Source organism: Amphiprion ocellaris, chromosome 14, assembly GCF_022539595.1.
Source record: "Amphiprion ocellaris isolate individual 3 ecotype Okinawa chromosome 14, ASM2253959v1, whole genome shotgun sequence".
Taxonomy (NCBI): Eukaryota; Metazoa; Chordata; class Actinopteri; family Pomacentridae; genus Amphiprion; species Amphiprion ocellaris.
The window spans coordinates 19718313-19723796 of NC_072779.1; positions in this window are offsets into that span (position 1 = coordinate 19718313).

A 5484-nucleotide genomic window follows, 5' to 3' on the forward strand; every position below is an offset into this window, starting at 1 on the left:
AGACTGGCGTCGTATCCAAGTGAACCCTGCCTTCACATTAAGCCAGCTAGGTTAGATTCCATAGTGGAAATCACTAAAATGTCTCTAGTGGATGGACATAACACAGGAGTTAATTTTCTGGCTGCATTTGTTTTCTTTGCACATCCGCAACATGGTCACAAATTTTGGGAGCACACAAAATAACGAAAGAAATTTTAAAGCAGAAGGAGGTTCTGCTTTACACTGACTTGGATAGAATTCAGATTTGCAGATCTATGAAGTCCATGCTTCTCTCTCCACTCACCTCTCACTGCTGGCTGCAGCTCGAGCACACCAGCTCACCTACGACTCTGTTCAAACACTGCAAAACTACAATATGCTGCACATTGGCAATTTGTCATGTTGGAGTAATTCAGCCATACGCTTTTGAACTGGAAGACAAGAGGAATAAAGGCCAATTCATAGTGCATAACTGATCAAAGTGGACCTTTCAAAGTGGACACGCATGCAGTTTTCTTCATACTGCAGTAGGGTACGTGTCAGTCCGCTAATTACATGGTCACACTGACCCCCATTTTGAACATAGAAAAGCAAACAGGGCTCTTGGGAATGTTTCTGAAAGGCTGTGACTTTGCACTTCCTGCAGGATATACACCCATCAGCCACAACATTATGACCACAGTAATAACACCCTAAAAGTATATAATTATGTTTTTATTCTATACTGAATACGTTTGCTTTGGATGCATTTTGCTGATGAGACTTCTGAACTATGATTTCAGTCACATTTTGGAGGACACTGGAGTGTTTTTACAGTGCGGTAAACAATATGAATATGAACACCCCCTCCCCCACTGATACATGATGCTGTTGATGCAGTTAAGAATTAGACCGATTTGTGCTGAGGGGATGTTAGAGATCCTGCTTCATTCCATCTGAAAACTGCATTTTGTCACAGCAAAACCAACAGAATCCGAAATGTGAAATCGAGCTTCTGGAACACACTTTCCCCCTCGATAACAAATATAAACAGTGTAACATGTAAGAATCAGTGGTGATCTGCTCTCTTCACACTGTCCTCTGGGTTTTAAATTATTTGGAAGTGTTTCATCACGATGACTGAGCTGCTGATTAAGACTGACAGATTGAGAGTTATTTCCCCTCCCCCGGTGCTCGTTATGGACAACCATCTCTCAGTGCACAATTACACAAATCCCAGCAATCTTCAGCACCAGAACAAGCTGAGGGGAGACACTACCTCTGGATCAGCTTTGTTCTGTGTGGACATTGTGTGATTATCTGTGTGCCAGAGAGGGGATGTGTGCGCAGTCATACACATTGTCATTCCCTATAAAGCAAACGGCAGTAATGAAGGGAGGCCAGTCTAATGAGGAGCTACATGAACTGCGACAAGGAAGATGCTTCTTTGCTCCAAAACCTCAAACCAGCTGCTTCATTAAGTCCCCTCCCTCCCTCTATTCTGTCCTGTTTGCTAATCTCTCTCTCTCTTATGTACTAGACTGTAAGTTAGAAATGAAATATGAGTGCCTGCTTAATGAGGCAACTTTTAAAGGTTGCCAAAAATCGCTTCCAAGAATACTCCTTGCACTTTTTAAGGGAAGTAGGTGACACATTGTGCTTTAGTTTTTGTAGTAAACTTCAGACAGGAATGTACAGAGAAAAATTCCGTCCCCGTTTTAGTACAGTGGGGATACATGTACAGTGGTGGAAAAAGTTTTCCCCACGCCATGCATGTGCAAAATATTGCATTCAGAATCACTCTTAGGTCTTGAAGTGCAATTTATTATAGTACAATCACAGCCAAAATACTAAACACGTCCTAAAAGCCATACGAAACCTAAAATTGATTGGGTCTATAAAAATACATGAGAAATTTTGAGTATTGGGTCATTTTGGTAACAGTGATCCTTTAACGAAGGTTGTGCTCTTTATTGAAAGACACTGTTTTTGTTGCCGTGTTTTGTGTCTATATAAAGCCAGCACATTTGAAAGTTCTTCAGAGAAAAAAATGGTTAAAACAAGGAACCTAAAGCAGGAAACACACCTGAAGATAGAGGTTCTCAGCCAGGAAGGATACAGCTGCCGCCAGATATCCACTAAGTGCAGATGCACTCCTTCAGCAGTTTGATACACTCTGCAGAAATACAGACAAGCCAACAGTTTGGAGGACAAACCAAGGTCTGTGGACGTCCAAGGGTTTCTTCAAGAAATGACCACATCCTGATCAGCATGTGCAGGGAAAACCACTGAATGACATCACAGGAGCTTCAGCAGCAGTGATCAACCCAAACTGGTCTCCAGTGTTCCACCTGCACTTTTAGATCATGGCTTAAGGTCCTACAAGGCTGTCAAGAAGCCCCTGGTCAATGAGAGACAGAGGTTAGCCCGGCGTTGTTGGGCCCAAAACTGAGTGTTTTTTTGTCCAAAACAAGATAATGCCCCTTGCCTCACATCCCAGGCCAGTAGAACTTGGCTGCAGGAGCTCAGTATCCAGGTCTTAGAGTGGCCAGCTCAATCCCCAGACATGAGTCTCATTGAAAATCTGAGGTGGATTATCAAAAGATCTGTTTCAAAGCATAAACCAAGGAATTTAGAAGCATTCAAAGCAGTAATTCAAGAAGAATGAGACAAGATTAACCCTCAACAGTGTGAAAGGCTCATGGGGAACATGAAAGCCAGGATTAGAGCTCTACTGTGTGCTAATGGCAGGACTACTAAATATTCATGATGATGTGATGGTTTATTTATTTTTTGTTCAGTTTTGAACACATTCTGTTATTTGTTGACTTTGATACAGACAGTGTTGGGAACTGACATATTGAAACTGTCAAGAATTTAGTCTTGTTAGTTTTTCTTGTAAACAATAAACAAAAAAAAATCATTTGTATTTGTGTCTGTCTAATGCAGCCACACCTTTTGAAACACAAAAAAGATTTCCCCACAAATATTTCATTATAATATTTGAGATTGTGTAAAATTTTAAGGGTGTCTGAAAACCTTTTTTCCACCACTGTAGTTGAACAAGCAGAGCTGCTTCATAATGCACCAGCTCTATCGGTCCAGGCTTGTTTCAGAGCTGCTTGTTGAATTAAACTTGCAGGTTTCAACTGGATAACACTGGGCTCAGGAAAACAAATAAACAAAAACCCTGATACAGTTTACATCAGTCCTTTTGAGTTATGATCATTTTTAAGTAAGTTATGTTCAACCAACAAACTATCCAGAGTCAGGGAAATTAGCTTATCCAATCCAAGGAAAAGAAAAAATATATATATATTTTAGATTACCAGTCTTAACTGTCTAAAATTGGTCAGGCATGTTCAGATAGAAATCCTGAACTTGAGGTGAAGAAAAGGTTAGCGAGGCAATTTCATTGAGTTACGTCCACTTTAATTTTAAATCAAATAATGCAGAAGTTTGAATTTGTATTACACTGACAAAATAACTAACATTCTTATGTCAACCCAACCCATCCAAATTGTGGTCAAAAAATGCAGTTCTAAATTAGTTTTTTGTTTGTTTATTTGTTTTAGATCTTGCAACCGTTAAGAGGTTGAAATGTGTCCCTTTGGTTACTTTACCTACTAGAGCTGGTTGTCAAAACTAAACAGAAACGGACCAAAATTAATGTGTATATCCCAGAGAACTGAAATTTAATATCTGGTCTGTTTCATAATCTGTTCTGCTTACTTTCAAATAATATTTTAAACCACTACATTCAGGTGAAACTCTTGTAGAAGTGCTTTACCCTCGTGACAGTCAGTATGGACAGTTTTTTAAAGGCTCAAAACTGATGCAGCAGAATTGGACATTCTCGAGTTCTTTTTCTTGTAAAAACCTGGTACCTACATTAGCCACAATGCAACTCAACCACCAAATGCTCGGTAAGACATTCAGATGTATTATGCTAATAGTGGCTAGTATGGCCTCAATCTCAAGCAGTGCTGAGGAGCAGAGGTCAGGGAAGTTCACTTCTTCCTAAATCCACAGATGTGTTGGAGGAATTCCATTTCAAGACAAAAAGAAATAAAAAATGACAAAAATGACAATAGCTGAAGATGCCTCCAAGTTTTTACATTTCTCCTGTTTAAGTAACATACTGGATACTTCATAGAAGTAGAAGATAAACTTGGAAGCAGGACAAGATGAAAAATGGGTCAAAAATGTGCTGTGAGCGGCCATGTTCATCCCGTGCTCAAAAGGGACTGAAGTAGAAAACAAACCTTTGTCTAATGAGGAGAAAACCTATAACATAATAAAGTCCTGTCATAAAATAGCAGAAGTGGATTTACCAGATTGTTATCTAAATTCTTTGAAATCTGCAATAGAAATAACACAGGGCTGTAATATAGTGAACTAACAGTTTTCCAAAAAACTAAACTCATTTTCAAATAGATTAAGGTTATTGACACCATCTTTGTCACTGCCAGTAATTGCCTAGTATTTTCAAAATAAATCTCTTTACACTACCATTCAAAAGTTTGGGGTCACCAGACAATTTCATGTTTTACATTGAAATTCACACTTTTATTCATGTGTTAACATAATTACACAAGGGTTTTCCAGTCAATTAGCCTTTCAACACCATTAACTAACACAATGTAGCATTAGAACACAGGAGTGATGGTTGCTGGAAATGTTCCTCTGTACCTTTATGTAGATATTCCATTAAAAATCAGCTGTTTCCAGCTAGAATAGTCATTTACCACATTAACAATGTCTACACTGTATTTCTGATTCATTTAATGTTATCTTCATTGAAAAAAATGCTTTTTTTTTTCAAAAATAAAGACATTTCTAAGTGATCACAAACTTTTAAATGGTTATATATACTGTAGAATTCCATATATTTTCATGGTAAACCCCGATTTATGGGTAAAGGTTTAATTAACAAATATCACCATGAAACGTGACCAGCTAGTTACTTACAGTGAGAAAAGTTTTCTGAAATTTAATGTGTTAATTTGTAAATTATGGCTCATCTCATTCAATAATTACATTGGGAATAGTGACATAAAATTAACACCATAAATGTGCATTTTAGATGTTTTTATCCAGCAGTCTGAGCAATGTTTTGCCTTCGCTGTCTTCCCTTAAAGACATACATTACCGTTCAAAAGTTTAGGGTCACATCGAAATGTCCATATTTTTTTAAAGAAAAGTATTTTTTTTTCAATGAATATAACATTAAATTGATCAGAAATATAGACTAGACATTGTTAATGTGGTAATATGGTGTTGAAAGGCTAATTGATGATTAGAAAACCCTTGTGCAATTATGTTAGCACATGAATAAAAGTGTGAGTTTTCATGGAAAACATGAACTTGTCTGAGTGACCCCAAACTTTTGAACGGTAGTGTAGGTGTCTAATTTCAACCAAATTTGAGTCTTGGCTCTTTGCTACATGATGCCATCATTCTCACTTCATACCTTACAGCCCCACTATATAAAAATGACAAAAATTACAATACAGTATGGCAATC